This window comes from Mustela lutreola, chromosome 7, assembly GCF_030435805.1.
Source record: "Mustela lutreola isolate mMusLut2 chromosome 7, mMusLut2.pri, whole genome shotgun sequence".
Classification (NCBI taxonomy): Eukaryota; Metazoa; Chordata; class Mammalia; order Carnivora; family Mustelidae; genus Mustela; species Mustela lutreola.
In genome coordinates, this window is record NC_081296.1 from 73,389,633 (window position 1) to 73,407,358 (window position 17,726).

The 17,726-nt window shown below is 44.6% G+C and overlaps 1 protein-coding gene across 12 annotated transcripts in view; it reads left to right on the forward strand.

The window, feature by feature from the left end:
- Positions 1-17,726, forward strand: part of SEMA6D (semaphorin 6D) — a 171,179-nt gene that overhangs the window by 115,193 nt on the left and 38,260 nt on the right. For 10 of the 12 annotated variants that reach the window (XM_059181455.1, XM_059181459.1, XM_059181463.1 and 7 more), the window contains exon 1: positions 2,142-2,278. The exons of 1 other annotated variant lie outside the window; for it this stretch is intronic. The gene's annotated coding sequence lies outside the window, so the exon portion shown is untranslated. Of the gene's footprint in view, positions 1-779; positions 1,137-2,141; positions 2,279-17,726 lie in introns of those variants that run through there. One more of the 12 variants, XM_059181456.1, reaches the window with a different exon arrangement.

A 17,726-nucleotide genomic window follows, 5' to 3' on the forward strand; every position in this document is an offset into this window, starting at 1 on the left:
TGGAAATGAAGTTTGGATTGAAATCCTCTTGTTTTGGAATATATGGCCTTTTTTCCCCCTTTCATTTGTGACAGTCAATTTTAAATGATGTCACTTCAAGGACATTTTCATTTCTCCCACAACATATTACACGAAACACTTGCCTGTAAAACCGGCTCATTAGCCTGCAAAATTATACTGTACTGAATGGCTTTCATTCAAAGTAGAAATGGGATTTTTAGTAGGCAATTTCTGTATTTTATAAAGATAAAGCAGTGTTTGATTGCTTCTTCCCAGCTGTTTTGCTTAGTGGTTATAAAGAGAAATTGGAGGGGGTTGGGGGACGAGAAAGGTAATATGGGGGCGGTTTTGTAAGGATGTGCTTAAAAAAATAAATCTTAGATTAAGAAACCAAGGCCGAACTTTACAGAGCAACTGCGCCTGCAGCTCCTCTGGGCTGCAATGATTTGTCCTCTGGATGTCTGGAGGAAAGCTCTGAAAAAAGTGAGGGAAGGAAAAAAAGAGGGAAAGAGGGAGGAAAGCGAAAAGGCTGCTTTGCAGGCTGCAGCAGTCACCGCGAGCTGGATGACTGAGGCTCTGGGAGTTGCTGGAAGGAGCAGCCCTTCAGAGGTGCGGAGAGGGAGGGTGCGCAGCAGAGCGCCAAGGAGGAGGGACGCGGGGGCCACCGAAGGGTCAGCGGGGCCGCGGCGCCGGGCTGGGGGCCTCCAGGCGGCGCTGGCCACGGCGCTCGGCCGAGGGTGAGCGCTCCGGGCCGCCCGCGCCTCCTGCTGTCAGTGCCCGGGGGTGGGCCCCGCGTCGCGAGCTGCCTGGTGCGGGGAGGGAACCAGCTCCGGCTCGCCTGATGGATTGACTTGGAGATGGATCGAATTACACCATTTGCCTTGCCTCGATTTGTTTTGCTCCCGCTCCGTCCCGCTGCTGCTGCTGCTGTCGCTGCTGCAAGGACTGGTGGTGGCGAGTTTCAGGATTATACCGAGGAAGCCAAGACCTAAAGAGAAAGACGGATTTTTTTCTTTATTTTCTTTTTTCCCTGCGCGTATTGAGCATTTCCTTTTTCTTTCTTTCTTTTTTTTTTTTTTTTTTTTTTTTTTTTTTTTTTTTTAACCAGCCGACCCCTACTCCCCACCCCCAATGAGGTAAGACCGTCTTATAATCTGCTAATGCTCTGGACGCCTGGTGGGGGTCGGACGCAGATCCTCAGAGCCGGAGTCGCAGCCCGTGTTATGTGCGTGTGCCTGTGCGCGCGCGCGCGTGTGTGTATGTGCGTGCATGTGTGTTGTCACTGGAGAGTTGATTTCTCTTCCAAGCAGCCCTGTCCGCCTGCCGTGCGAGGGACGCGCAGCGGGCCGGAGAGGTTTGGCGGACCCGTCAAAACTGACACTGCTGGAGGTTTAGGGGGAGGGGCACGTGGAGTTGGAGGCCCCCTCCACTGTGCACGCCCCCCCCCCCGAAAAAAAAGCGGAAGGAGGGGGCAAGTAAAAGTTTCTTGCCAGGCAGAGCCGGCTCCGCGCTCTCCCCGCGCATTATCAGTGGGAACCCGGGCTGCTTGGCTGCTCGGTCACGGCGTCTCCAGCCAGCGCAAGAAGCTGAGCCAAAGCCGACAGAGCCGGCCGCGGGCTCGGCCGCCCCCTTCCGCCCGCCCGCCCCGGAGCCGACGCTGGGACCGTCGGGGTCGCGCAGCGCCCGCAAGGCTAGGAGTGGACCCGCAGGCGTTCGCCCGCGCTGGGAGAAGGGGCGCAGAGCCGCCGCCGAGACCTAGCAGCTCACCGCGGACGCCCGCTACCTGTCAGTGCGCCCCCGGACCGGACAGCCTCCGGCAGCGCCTGGGGGCGGGGGCTCGGGGTACCCGGCCACCTCCATCCCCCCCAACCCAGGCTCCAGCCGGGAGGGCAGCCACTTCCCACCCTCCTTCTCCCCCTGCTGGCCGAGCGCTCCGCGGGCGGGCTCTGGAGCCTGGAGCTGCCCACCGCCCACCCCCACCGCCCACCGGGCGCCCGGGTTTCTCCTGTTGGCCACTCTCCCCCGCAACTTTCCGTGCTTTGTTCTACGGCTGGAAATGATTTACGGAAGCGTTTTGGAGAGGGTCTCCGCCAGGCGGCAAGAGCCCAGCGCGGAGATGTGTTACGTTCTCATCTTCCCATCAATTATGGATGGAAACAAATAAGGAAGAGTCAGTTTTGCACTGAACCCCTTCTCCGGCGGCGAGAGGCGTCCTGCAGCCGGGAGGGAGCCGCCGCTCGTATCGGCCGCCGCTGGCAGGGGGATGGTGAGGAGGAAGGTAGGGAAACTTTTATTTCCCGTCTTGACAGCGATGATGTCTGTTCCTGGTCTGCAGAAACTGATAGAGCAGCCGCCTTGGGTAATTTGGGAAGGCTTAAAGCTTCCTCCGTCGTGTTTAAGTCTTGGATTGAAATAAAAGGTCATAAAAGACTTGGTATGGATAAGAACTGGGTTTTAAAAATTTCTGCTAAATCGACTCTCGGGACCACCGCTGTCTAGAGATTGTTTAAATCCTGAACTTGTGAAGAGCTAAATGTCATGGAAGCTAGAGGGGAATGAAGTAGCAGTATTAATTACAGCATTAGAGGAACTCAGGGTAGTACTGCCTGTTCTGAGCTGACCAGTCAGCGACCCAAGTTCCAGCAGCCCAACCCCTCGCCAGTCTCAGCTGGGCGGCTGTCACACAGGAGGGACAGTAGATCGTTATTACAGATATATGGACTTTGTAAATAGTAATTGGATCTTATGTCCCCAACGATGGGCGGCTGCTTTCTCTCAAAAATAACGGTAGTGTTTCCAGTGACTTGGGAAAAGAAATGTCTAGGGTAATTTTCCCAAGAACTTCTGGCTGAGAATTTTAAGTCTGCAGTAAAAAGTCTAGTTGCTTTTGCAGGATTGTTCTCCCCTCTGCTTGATGTTTGGAGCAATAAAGTGGATTCTTTTGTTTATTTCAAGGTTAAAGTCCTAGGGAAGGGTTTAACATTTTTCCAATCTCGTTTTGGTCTCTGTCCCTCAGCAGAGGAAAAATTCTTGTTTGAAGAAATTCTTCCAGGTTTCATCCCTGTAGAATTGAGAAAAATCTCAGACAGCTCAAGATGAGCATTTTACTATCCTTTGGTTCAATAAACAGTAGGTTTTGATGCTGGTTTATTCAAGTTGTTAAAAAAAATCCTATTGCTCTGTTAGCTATCTAACTCAGGAAATCAAGTTGTGTGTAGTCCTGTTTAATGTAGTGAGTGACAGGCATATTCTGTCAGGCTGGCAAATACTACACAAACATTTACCCGGCTTAGGTAAATAGAAATTGTCAAGTAAGCCCTGAAATTTAGGCCTATATGATCATGAACTTAAAACAGCTTAAGGTAAATAAACTAAAGCCCAGCCATAGCCGAGTTTTGTTTTTTGTCGTTACTGTCTGTGCTCTGTTTAGGTCCCTAGAATGTGCTCTCAGAAAGACAGTTAAGTAAATAACCCTAAGATTTCCAAAATGTCTTGTTTAGCTAACCATTTTCTTCCCCTGGGTCATTTAGTTAGTTACTATATCTTATTGGATCCTACAAAATATTAGTACCTCTCTTCACTTATACTAGAGATACTACATGGATGACCTTTTTGGAGGAACATTTCTGTGATGTAGGACAGTATGCCAGGAATATTATGACTTTTCCATCACAAAACAGCTGGTTAACTCAAGTTTTATTAGATTTGTGGTCATTCTGCCCTTTTCTTCCTTCCTTCCTTCCTTCCTTCCTTCTACTCTCTCCCTCTTTCTGTCTCTCTCTTTCATTTTTTGGGTGCCCACTAATAGCACCATCTGGTCATGTCTCCCCTGGTCTGATGGATCTGAAAGATGGCTCTGATGTAAACCTATTAGTCCTTAGAGTGAGGGCAACTTAGAAATATCCAGTGGACTTCAGTTCACTGGCTGCTTGCTGCACAGGAAGGATCTGTCCAGTAATGGTGCTCTGGGTAAGTGGGCCCCTGCATCCTTGTGTGGTGGTTTCTCTTGCTTGAAAGGCACACAGGCAAGTAAGCAGGAATCAGAGCTTTGGTTCACAAAGATGCCCATAATTGTTAAGGACTTATTGAAGCTGGAGAAGTTCTTCACTTCTTGCTGCTCCATCATAATAAACGTTAGTAATTAGCTTAGTCATTGTTCTTGTATGTGAGTTTCACTAAGATACAAAGAGTGAAAAATGCATCTGAGATGGGGTCATTTTTCACCCTTCTGATGCATTTTATGCAGAGTTAAGAGCCTGGCTGAATGCCTAACCGTTATTGGTATAACTGTAAGAGGTGAACTCTTTCCCTCACACATTGCAGGATAAAATATTACCTTTTATTTCAATTAATAGACTTTAAGCCTCACATTTTAGATTCATTTCTAGAGGAAACAAGAGGCACTCGGGGGTGTGCCAGTCAGTCAGTATTTATCGAAAACCTGTCGTTTGCAAGCAGCTATGCTAGCCAGTGTTCCAAAGCCAGGTGAGGCAGCCATGTTTCTGTATGTTCAACTTAAGTAAGAATGCAAATGGCATTCTTGGATCACGTGGCGAAATGGATCACTGGCAAGAAATGTAAATATGCACCTTTTTTTGAAGCATGCTGTTGAATCCTAAATTGTGAACACTCCATCATTCAGTATACCAGTAGTGTAATTCACAAACTGAAACTGTCATTAGAACAGGAGAACTCATGTGAATGGAGACTTTGCTTTAAGATCCACCAAAGCCTATGTCTTAGCTTGCTGCTTATTTCATGAACAGCTGCCAACTTCTGCTGGGGGGTGGGGGTGGGATGGACATGTTTTGATTTATTCCCAGGACACAGAGAGAGTAAAATTCATATAACTGTATTAAGCCTCTCATAACCTTCTTCAGTGGAGATGGCTATTGTTGGGCTGACTCGTCTCCTTAGACCCACAACAGTGGCAGTGCCGCTAACAATTTGGAGGTGCTTCCGTTCATTCAACAGGAAAACTAGGAAATGATTTTACTGGGAAAAGCCACCATTTATGTAACCAAGGGCGATCAAATCAGTGGTCCACATAGATACCCCGTGAGGTATACTTATTTCTCAAACTTTTCATTTCTATTAAGCTTTTGTTAACTCCCCCAGATTAGCATTTTAACAACCCTGAAGTGAACTTCTGCCATTCTCTCTACTTGGACACAGTATGTAGATCATCCATCATCCTGTCCTTGGCTACAACAGGCTGCTGGCTCCATCACCATTTGGAGCTACACAGAATCCATCCGACTGTGAACAGCACAGCTGGCTACAGCAATTTTTTCTTCCACACCACTGGCAGCATTGTCTGGCTGTGGTAACTACAGTTAACACCCAGAACGGGAACTTTCCATTGTTTGGCAACCTGGGCTGGGCCCCTCATCCAGTTCTGGGGGCACACCTGCAGACCTTTCTGCAGACCCTGCCCACTTGCAATGGTGTGCCCCACTTCAAAGAGGACTTGCCACAGCCTTAGACACCCCACGGGAAAGCCTCTGCAGGCTTGACACAGTTAAACCACCAGAATTACAGAATTAGAAGAAGCCACCCAGACACCCTACATCCTAGAGCTTCGGAAGGCAGTCTTTTTGAAAAGGGGAAGAAAAGAATGAAGTAGCCTTTAGCCTGTGATTCTGAATGACTGAAAACAGAAAAAGACCTTGTCTAAGTTCCTTGGAGAACTGGACATATCGCTGCTTCCTCCCCTTTCACAAAGAACATGTGATGTCCTTAAATCTGGGACTCTTGTCTGATAGTACCCAGTGCCTTCTATTGCTTTGGGGGGGGGGGCTTTCTTCTTTTTACTAAGAAAGTATGTCGCAGTAGTCGTAGCTTGATTAAAAAAAAGGACATGAGTTAGGTGGAGGCGCTTGTTAAGTTATGTTGGGTAGCTTTAAAAAGAAAACTCTCATGATTAGAAGTACTGCTTTTGGAGTTTGATGCGGGCAAGGGAGACTGCCTCGTATTTTGGTGGGAGATGGTCTTCTTGCTTTCTTCCTCTCATATTTACTAATGAAGTTAGCCACAAACCATCTGGGATGGCAGGATGAAGATGATGATGATAGAGAAAGGGGAAGAGGGGGGAAACAGCAGCCTCCATGCAATACCTATCCCTTACTGTTAATCTTGATCATCATTCTCTCTTGTAACTTTCAGTCAAGTGCACAAGGTGGGCTCTGTGATTATCACTGCTCTATCTAAAAAGAAAACTCAGGGACCTGAGAAGTCAGGTCATTGTCCTGAGGTCATACTGCCAGGGAGGTGGTAGAGTCGGGATTTGAGCTCACATGTCAGCCCACACTCTTTCATCTCTGCACTGAATTGTTTCTGGGAGCATGAATGACCCTATAGTTTTGTGACTCCCTGATATTTCTGACATTTGTTCTTCAATAAAAGAGTCCCACTTTGAGGGAACATTTTATACCAAATGAAACGATACATACAGTGTGGGTATTCTCTTAAATTTTAACCTTTCTCTAAACTAAATCATACTGTTATACACTTCTTTCCCTTTTATTCTTGGTGGCCAAATAATTATGACACACTCTTCTTCTCAAGTGTCCTAGAACAGCTCCTTCGCCCACCATTTTTCTCGATGGTAGGCTTTCCTGTCCAAGATTACAGTGGCCCAGGACAAATGGCCGAATTCATCACTCTCCACCAAAAAGTGAGTCTGCATCGGGGTGCCATTGACATTCATTTCCCTGATCTTGGCAGGTGAAGATCCATTATGTATCCTTGTCCCCTTTCCCTGGAGTATTTATGGGGCCCATCAGCAAAGACAGGGAGAACCGCAGCTGTTCAAGCATTAGTGGCACCAGGATGGAAAGTGTATTATTGAAGTTTGACTATGTATTATATTGTGATACACATTTTTCTTCCTTATGGTTGTGAGAGAATCCTTTTACCTGGAGGAGTAAGCGGACACATTGTTGAGAAATTGTCCCTCGCGCCTCAGCATTTCTTTCGTTGCCCTTTTTTATTCAGGATGCCTACGGAAGGGGGATACAAGAAAACCACAGATACACACTACCACTACATAGAATGCTAAAATTTAAGTTGTTCTGCGTGTATTTATGGGAAGGAAATATGGGTTTGAAGAAGGCCAGTGTGTAGGGACATGTATAATTAGGCCTCGGGAAGATGCGCGATTCCTTAGCCTATTATTGGAGCCTGTATTTAAAAATAAAGTCAGGAGTTTCTAGTCAGACGAGGACCTGGCACATGTGAACCAGAGCAGATGAAGCTCTTTGGGAAAATAACACTTCCATTCCCAGGAGCCGGCTGTCAGCGGACCAGAGACTCAGACTCCCCCAGCGTCTGTGTTGGCCTAGGCATCGCTTGTCATTATAGGGGTCCCTGGAAACTTTTTTTGGTCTGTGGAGTTGTCTACATCTTTAGGTCCCCGAACCTCCTCCCCTGGGTAATTGGGGGATCAAGTAAATATACTTTTAAAAGCTAGAGAAGGTGGTGGAGAAGGGGAGGCAGAAGAAGGAGGAAAGAATGTTGCAGTTGTTTCTGTTTTTGTCATTGCTGGGGAAACCATTTGTTCATTCAGCCAACTTTTACCAAGTGTCTGCTCTGCACAAGGAGGTGCCAGGGTGGGGAGATGGTTCAAAGAGGAACTGACACATAGTTTCAGAGCTCAAGGGTCTTGCTGAGTGGTATAGAAAAGACAAGGTAAACACAGAGCCAAAATAAAATGGTGAGCATTTTCAGGGCCAGAACCATACACACAGACCTATGGGAGTTGAGAGGAGTGAGGAGTTATTTCTGGCTAGGGTAGTCAGGGAAGGCTTTGTGCAGCCGCTGATATTTGAGCTGGTCCTTGAACTAGGTAGGATTTGGACAGGTGGACTGTGAGGGGGCCATGGGGGAGGTGGTGAGAGGGAGGGCATTCCAAGCATAGAGAACAGCTTAGGCAAAGGCCCTGGGGTGGGGGTGGGGGGAAGGGTCTCCATCAGTTGTCCACATTTGAGTCCTAACCTAGGACAGACTTGCATTTCAGGTGTGAAGAGGCAGTTTGCTATGCACTCCACAAATCTTTATTGAGTATCTCTGGTCTGCTCTCTCTACTTGGCCATTCAGCAGATGGCCCCATGGCTTAAGCCATCAGAATGAATGGGATCAATCTTGTGGCGATTCCGTAGATTGCTCCGTGATCAGAGCTAAAAACTCCATATCAACTGCCAACAGGTTCGGTGTTGCACAGGCACATTGCAAGGGATAACATGATTTGCCTCAAATTACCTAGCAAGACTATTCCCCTCATGGGGTTGTTTAGCAGAACCAAACTAGAAGGGTCCTGCTTCACTGGTTTCAACTTTTTTTAACTTGAAAAATACTCTGTTTTAGATGTAGACTCTATGGTAAGGACTAAATCGTGTACATATATTGGGGGTTTTGGAGAGGGGAAAAGGGGATGTGGAGAGAGGAAGCAGAAGAGAGTAGAAACTTGTTAAAACTGTGAGAATGAGGGGCGCCTGGGTGGCTCAGTGGGTTAAAGCCTCTGCCTTCGGCTCGGGTCATGATCCTGGGGTCCTGGGATCAAGCCCCACATTGGGCAGTCTGCTTGGTGGAGAGCCTGCTTCTCCTTCTCTCTCTGCCTGCTGCTCTACTTGTGATCTCTCTCTCTTTCTCTCTCTCTCTGTGTCAAATAAATAAATAAAATCTTTTAAAAAAGAAAAAAAAAAACAAACAACAACAACAAAAAAAACTGTGAGAATGACAGGAGCTGGACTCCAGGTGCTCAGTCCACACTGCAGGTCCCGTGAGGCTGGATTGCCTGTTCCTGTTCATCTCTGAAAGGTAGCAGAGTGAGTGACGTGCAGCAAACATCTTAGTAAACGTGTCTGTCGAGTTTAACATTTTATTACATTGCAGATAGAGCCTATCATGCCTGGTAAACTGCAAAAAATGGGGTTGGAGCTGACAGTCTTTTCCTAATCAATTGAAAAAGTAGCAGTAAACAACCTGGAAAATTACTAATGCTTCTTTTTGGAAAATGCCATCCTTGAGATTCATCCTAGGGATTCAGCTGCGCTCTCTATGCCTGAACTTTCAGGATAAACTCACCTCCCAGCAGTGGCGCCCCATAACCCCCCTCCCCACCCCCCCCCACCCCGGCCTCCAGTCCCGGGCCCAGGTTGCCAAGCTATCATTCACCCCTTGAGTTAACATAAGTCGTAATCAAACCACTTAACCAAGGTTCCATTTAATAGTGGAGGTGATAAGCTTCATGGAAGGGAAGACATTCTGTGTAGTAGAAGCATGCTTATTAGGACATGTAACAAAGGAAAAATAAAATGAAACAATCACATTAGGGGATGATTAAGCCAATTACTTTGCCAAGAGTTGCTCCAGTGGTTCAATTTTCCTTGGTATATGTAAGTCTTTCACAAGGTAATAGTTACATGACAGTCTGAGAGACAACTTAAGTCTGAAGAAATCACTGCCAATGAAGGATCAATCAGAAATTATAAAATAGGTCAGTGGGGAAGGAGGATTAAACATATACAAATCCTCTATCGGGAACTCTTCAGGAATATTCCAGTGATATAAAGCGGAGAACATGTTCAGTCTAATAATGAGTCTGGCTCCCACCCAGTTATTTTTTTTTTTTTTGAAGGACTGGCTGCCTCCTCCTGCGTAAAGCACAGTTGCCTTGCAGACAGGACCTAAAATAAACTGGCCTGGCTCAACTCAGCTAATAATAACAGCTAGCACTTACTGTGTGCCGTGGCACTGTGCCTAATACTTTAAATATGTTATCTCATTTAATCCTCAGGCTGCCCCGAGGGTGTAGGACCCCTCCGTAGCTAAGAAGGAGCATTTACTGAGTGCTTACTGTGTGCCTCATCTACTGAATGATTTGTTTAGCATTCTTGGGGATGGGTACTATTATTCATAATGTCCTCTTTTGATACAGGGGCGCACAGAGGGATGGGAGGGATAGGAGCTGAAGCAGTTTTCCCAGGGTCCAACAGGGGAGTTGGATCCATGAGAAACAGCGCGGTAGGGTCCTGACCAAGAACTCTGGAGCCGGCCCCTCGGGGTGTGAGTCCAGGCCGTGTGGCTGACAGCTGTGATCTCCAGCCCATGACTTCACCTCTTTGAGGCTCGGTTTCACCACAGAAAAGGTGGACCACGATGGTAGTACCCACCTAGAAGGGTTGTAGTGAGACAGAAGCGAATTAATATTTGAAAAGCACTTAGAATAGTGCTTGGCAGGTGGTGAGTGCTGTCTGTGCCTCGGTGTCTATTAAACAGAAGTAAATGCAGTCTGGCTCTGGAGCTCAGGCTTTTAGCCCTCATGCTGTGCTGTCTCTCCCCATGGAGAGACATGCAGCTCTTGAAGCCAGCTTCGCCCTCAGCTACCCTCTACCCCCATGCACCATGTTTGCTGCACAGTCAACCAGACTGGAAAGTTTGGCAGGAGAGGTCGAGTGGCCTGGAGACTTACCCCAGCCCTTGATGTCCAGTTGCATAACCCTGACCTCGAAGTCAGCCATTTGGGATTCATGGCCTCAGAAATCTGGCTCCTACTGTTGGTTGTACTGAAGGCCGATAGATGTGATTGGCGTATATGTTCTGTGCTGGTTGCCCCCGGGCTGATGAAAAACTGAAGAGCACTGGGGAAATCCAGGCACATTCCCAGACCATTCCTGTCATTACCCACAGCTTTGATCTCTACCAGTAGTCCTCCAACGATCAAACTCATCAGCGCGCACAGGGTTAAAATACAGATTCCCAGGACCCCAGCACTAATAGCTCTATTCTGTGGGGTCCAGAGTCTGCATCTGCATCAAAAAGTTCAGGTAACCCACACCCTGCAGTCCCTTGACCCCGCTTTGGTAAATGGTGTTCTGGTATGGCCAGAGTGCAGTTCCCCGCCCAGACAAGGTGCAGACTTCAAGGCTAGCATTGGTAGGTCACTAGGTATCAGATCTGAAACCTCTTACCTACAGCACAGGGAGAGTGGCGATGAGCCTGAGGCATCCCAGCTAGCTCATGAAAGAGTGGAGAAAGTAATAAAATCTGTTCAAAGCTAAAGAGGCTTTTTTTACCCCCTTGTTCACCCAAAAAAAAAAAAAAAAAATCTTCACAGTGAGCAGAAATTAAGAAAGAAAAAGGGCACTCACTTATTTCTGCTGACTGGCCTATATCATTTCATAAATGGAGTCCTAGGCCAGTATTCATAGCAACAGTTTTTGATTTAATGATAAACTGAGATAAGGGTAATCAAACTTCATGCTTCGGGGCATAAGGTGATTGCCTGCTGCGGTCAGGATGGAATTTTTTCCCTTGTGCTTTGCACAATTGACTAGATGCATTAGAGAGAGTACTCAGGCAGTGCTAGGAGGAGCGGGGGGCTGGAGGCCCCAGCAGAAGACGTCGCTGGGTGAGATCATATGGGAAATGGTCTGGTGTGCGATGAATAACCCCATCATCATTTGGCTTTATCATTTTTGTTTTATATTAAGATTCCGCATAGCATACCGTATGTTTCTGTAAACCACACAATGAGATTGGGAGTGTACTGTAATCTGGAACCCTGGACTCCAACTCTGGCCAACAGAGTGCTCTCTGAGTGACTGAGGAAAGCACTGTCCCCTCGGACCCTCAGTCTCTTCTTCATCTGTGGAGTCACAATTCTAATAAGCATCGCATGAGACAGTGGAGGTTAATAGGCTCCATAAAAGCCAGATGAGTGTCGCCCAGATGTAAGGTATTATTATGATAGAATGAATTACATTTTATGGAATCACCATTTATTCTAATCAGCACTATATAAATCCCTAGTCTATGTGATGATATCACATGTATAATGGTAGTTAGCATTCATTGAGTTTTTAATCTCTGCTGAGCACGAATGTGCTTTCTTTATATTCCCTTAATAAAATCCTTGCATCAGCCTTTCAGGGCATATACTTTTTTATTCCCATTTTATAGATGAGACACACACTGGGGAGCATCACTTAGTTTCCCATTGCTGTGGCAACAAATCCTCACAGTTCCAGAGGCCTAAAACAACGCGACTACATTACCTCACAGTTTTGGATGTAAGAAAACCCAAATGGGTGTCACTGGGCTAAAGGCAAGGTGTCCGTAGGGCCCTAGGGGTGACGCCATTTCCCTGTCTTTCCCGGCTTCTGGAGGCTGCCTTCCTTCCTTCACTTGTGGTCTCTTCTCCAAGGCCAAGCCAGCCGTCCCTGATGCCAGCTTCTACTTCTAGAAGTAGTAGCCAGCTCCTTCCTGGCTGTGTGCCTCTGCCTTCCGTCTCTTCAGGACCCTGATGATTATATTGCAGCCCACCTAGGTAATCCGGGAAAATCTCCCTATTTTCAGATCCTTTACTTAATCCCATATACAGAGTCTCTCTTGCCAGGTAAAGGAGCCTCTTCACAGGTTCAGGGATTAGGGTGTGGACATCTTTGGGGAGGGCTGGGGACTTGATTCTGTCTGAGGCAGTTCAGTACCTCACCACAGGCGGGCCACGGCAGAGTCAGGATTCATGCCCTCGCCTGTCTGACTTCAAAGCCCACAACTGAACCACTCACTTGAAAATCTCTTTGGTTCCATCAGTGGAAGAAACAATAAAGTTATAGAACATAAGTGCTCAGGAGGGCCCTGTTACTTTGAGAATAATCAATTGGGGGCTTTTAAAAATAATCGTTATAGTAGTAACGAAACACACTCCCCACGCTGATCTTCATGTCCTGCTTTGGACTCTACATACTGTACATGGTCTTTCATTTATGTCTTGTGAGGATGAATATCATTTACCTGATCAACTGCATTTACAGAATCTCTGAATCCAATTGTCTTTCATGGGGTGATTAAATAAAGGAGAACTGGGCAGACCAGAGGGTCATCTGAGGGGGAGGAATATGAGGAACATGTTTTAATGGCGTTAGCAGATTTCTGTGGACAAGGCGTTGGCCTTGCTGCCCTTAGTTTTTTCATTAGAACAAAGTGAGGTGGGGATGGGCAGCGGAGAGAGTCCAAAGAATCTTCAAGATTCTTTCTAGTAGGAGGATTCCTTAATGCTATATTTATTTCCATATTTTAATTAGCTAGGTGATAGGATCAAACCCAATGGTGATTTTTTCCACATATGAATTCACTTCGTGAATGTGCGTATAGCTAATCTGTAGAAAAGAGACAGACACACAAATAGCCCAACTTTCACATTTATTATTGCCATTTATATTTTACAACACTTTGCCCTTTTCTTTCGGGATCACTTAAACTTCATTGCTGCTAATATAGTTTTTAGACTCAATTTTCAGAAATACATAGATAATATTTTCGGTTAGCAGTAATTTTCCCTCATTCAACTCTCAGGGGTTGATAAGCTAGCATGGCACAATTTCCCTGTAATTTCAGTTATGTCCCTGAAGAGCCATCCCCTGCGGAACATGTAGGACACACAGGGCAAATGAGTTTCCAAGGAGAGAGCCACACCTGACTGATTGGCAGCGGCTGCTGCAGCTAGTGATGGAAAAGTCTGTGGGTCTACATCCAAGGTCAAGGAAAAAAAGAAATGCCTTGATTGATTAGGAAGATCTTCTGTGAAAACGGAAGGTGGGTGGTAGCCTCCATCCAGCACATTTGCCATCTTTGATTGGTTATTTTCTGTAGAGACACGTATCTCCCTTACAACATTCCTACTCATTAATGTTATCTGTACAGGTTGATAAGTCTTTAATACAGATGTCATCCAGCGTGATGTTGATGTCTCAGCTAGCCTCAAGGACGGGGCTGGAATTCCATGAGGAGGTAAATAAGTAACCCCCATGGAAAAGGAAACCTGGCAATGATTCCTTTTCCCAGTTCTTGCCATTTGCTTTATTTTATTGAATATTCCTTCAATTCTGCCTCAGTCTGTTTAACATTTTTGTGTTAAACATACTTATGTTTATAACATCTTAACATTTCAAAGACTGAAAAAATGTGATAAATGATGGGCTCGCACAGATAACACCTTCACCGTAGGTATATAAGTGTGGACATATTTAAAAATATATAAAAATGCAGTACCACCACACAAGTACACAAAGGCATACAGAGATTTTAGAAGATTTTTTTTTTTTTTTTTTTAAAGATTGAGAGGAGGGAGGGGCAGAGAGAAAGGGAGAGAGAGACGCTTATGCAAACTCAGTTTCACAACCCTGGGATCATGACCTGAGCTGAAATCAGGAGTCAGACCCTTAACTGACTGAGCCACCCAGGTGGCCCACATACAGAGATTTTAAATGATAACTTTCAAAGTCAGGCAGACTAAGGTTGGAATCCTGTCCTATCCAATAACTGGATGTGAGTATATGATTAGTTTCTCCAAGTCTTAGTTTCATTTTCTGTTAAATGGAGAAAATATACTCTGCTTAGAAATGTTAAATCAATTAGAGATAACGTACGGAAACTGGCCGGAATAGTTCTTCGGACATAATAGCTGTCAGTCACGTTGCGTTTGGCTATAAGTAGCAGAAAACCAATCTCAAAGTTGCTTCAACAATGAGGACATGTGTATTAAGTCACATAAAAAGAAGTCCTGACATGGGCTGGCTCCAGGGTTGGTAAATTCTTTCATTCACCGATGCCATCAAAGACTTAGGTGCCATCTGTATTCTCTGCCATTCCCAGGCTGTTGCCCTGTCCTTGACTAGCTCTTTTCATATTTCCAGCAAAACTGGTGCATTCCAATTGAGTATCCAGCGAATCAAGAGACCAAGGCTAACTAAGAAACCTCTCCTAGTAACACATTTCTCCTTGGTGTCTGTGTATAGAGTCATGACACCTGCTCATAGCTGAAGCCTAAAGCAGTCTTGCACAGGGGAATGGGACCACCCCAGTGGACTTAGACAGGAGAGACTCTCTTACTATTGAATGGCTACATGAACAAAACAAGCATTTTGTTACAAATTATTTGTGTATATCACATTGTTGTATATGCATACTATGCAGACACAGTGTATAATACATTGACGTATTCATGAGTGCGCTCAAGCTATAAAACTTTGGTGTTTGGCCAGAAATATTTTTCTGCCCTTATTCGAAAATTTTGCATACCTAAAACAGATTTTTTATTTAATCAGACAATTAAAAAATACAAAAGATATGACCTTGGAGGACAATGCTACAAAATACGGACAGAATATATATAAAATGAATTTGCTTTTGCTACGCTTCCAGGCTTTTTCCTATTTTTTTTCCATAGCTTGTTTTAAATAAGAAATGAGATACTCCTGCTAAATTAACACTTTGAAACGTCATAATAAATGGAAGCCATAATTATGAAGGCACTCTTATCTCTTGAGGGGTAGAGACAGAAACACTAACTATATTTTCTTCAATTCGAGACATTTCATGATTAAAAATTCATATTTTCTTATGATCCCCACTTCAAAAAACCATTGACCCCTGAATCTCTAAAGTTAACCATTCCCGTGTTTCTGTTACACATTGTAAATCTGTATCTACTGAGGGAAGTTATGCACATTTTTTTAAAAATCTTTTTCTTGTCTCTTAATGAAACATACTACAGACTACCTGCGAGGAAATCTTAGCTTGGCTCTGAGCCTTCTCTCACTCTGTACTGTTATGCTGTTAACTTCTTTTCCTGGTATCGTAATGTAATAAATCAGGACAAAGTCCCCATAAAATGTGGGCAAGGGGACTCCTCCTCCATCTATCTTTGTGCAACTGATCTGCCTTTGTAGTAAGCTGAAAATTAACCACCTAGATTTTCATTTCGACTCACCAAAGTGAAACTTCACTCAGGCCTTATCAAATAAAAGTCTCATTCTTTCAAGTCAGGTAATAGCTCCTGCTCTGCTGTTCTCAGTATGTCCAACTTTGCACTATTTTTCCTTTCAAAGAACAGTGAGTCTCCAGGAATCCAAATAGTCCTAAGGTCAAATTCTGATTCTGTCATTCAATCTCTCAAAGCCTGGTTTTCCTCTCTGGAAAAATCAGGATAATATATCTACCTCATAGATATGTTATGAGATCATCTTTGGGAGGAAATACATTCAAAGCACTTGGCATGCTACCTGACATAATAAAAACTCAATAAATTGTAGTAGTTTTATTATTATTACTATTGTTTTTAAATCAAGGATGCCTGGCATTGTAGGAAATATTCATATCTGAAGGGCTTACAGATTTTGCACACGGATGGGTTCCATAAAATATATCTGGATGGATACTTCTAAATGCAAAAGAGAGAAAAAAATACAAAACAGTTCTGGGAAGCAGTTGGCATTTCTTGAGGACATAATAGTATGGTAATGCCTACCGCATACTTACATGGCCACTCACAGGTTGGACGTAGTTCTGGCAACTTATCTGTGTCAGGACTGTGAAGGTTGATTATGATATGCAGTATTTTCAGATTATGATTTGTGACACTTAAAGAATGGACCATGTTCTCACGTTGACTTACTGCATTAGCACAACCTGCCCCTGAGTCTTAGTAGGAATTTCCTAGGTATATTCTCCCACTCATAGGCATCATCATTCATTCACTTATCCATGTGACAGATAATTTTTGAGCACTTTCAGTGTTCACAGAGCCTTTCTTCCCCTTTGTCTTCCAAGAGTCAGTGTCCATAAGCAATGAAATCAGAGCACCCAGGGTCAGTTTCCTGAGTATGCTACCTGTGCAGCCAAGCTTGGCCCCATGCCTAGAATGCTCTTCTGTTGCTATCTTAAAATTCTTAATAATTTTTTGATTAGGACCTCCACATTTTCATTTTGCACTGGCCCCTGAAAATCACATGGCCCATCCCAATGGCTCCTTTTCATTTGTTTTGTTTTTGACATTTGTTTTGTATCGATATAAGTAGACAGTCATGAGTTGTAAAGAATCCAGACTCTGGGTCTGAGTTCCCACTGCATTATATACTCAGACAAGCCACCTAATTTCCCTGGGCACTGGTTCTTTCAGTCGTAAACTACGGCAAAATAGACATAGACGTGGTCTCTAGGGTCACTGCCGGCAATCCTCACACTTCAGTAGACCAAGATACTAGTATAAAATTATGTCAGGTCTGCATTTGGATTATACCTGTGATGATCACTCTTTCAAAACTTGGTATTAAGACATAGGCATTATGGGGTTAAAAGGGAAAAAAAAAAGAAGAAGGAAGTTGAAATCAGGGCTCTTGTTAAAACCTTTGACCTCTAGACTAGGCCTACATGCTGTTTGATAGTTTTACAACAAAAAATCAAATTCATTGAGCATTGGTATTATTCTGCTCATTTCATTTGGATCTGTCCTTTCCTCTCTATCCAATTTTAGGCTAATATCCCAGAGGAGACTTAACTCACTCCAGTACTTCTATCACATTTAAAAAGAAAGCCATATCTAAGAACTTAAAATCCTGATATACAAATATTGTCATCTTTGAGAATTTTCTAATTTACAGTCCAAAAAGTTTGGCTTATTGCAAGGTGATAATCAAAATATTTAACCAGCCCTTTGGCATGGACACTGACCAATTAAAACAGACTCCACGATGGCACATCAAGTGAATGCCAGCTCAAGGTATATTCCATGTCATCTTATATTCAGTATTAGCTTTTAGAAGGGTGGCCCGGATAGCTATAGAGACCCAGTGTCTCCAAAGTATAAGAAATAAAGCACCACCCTTGAATCTGTATTTACTCAGTGTGAGAACAAAGATCTTTTCTGGTTCAGTCATTCTGACACC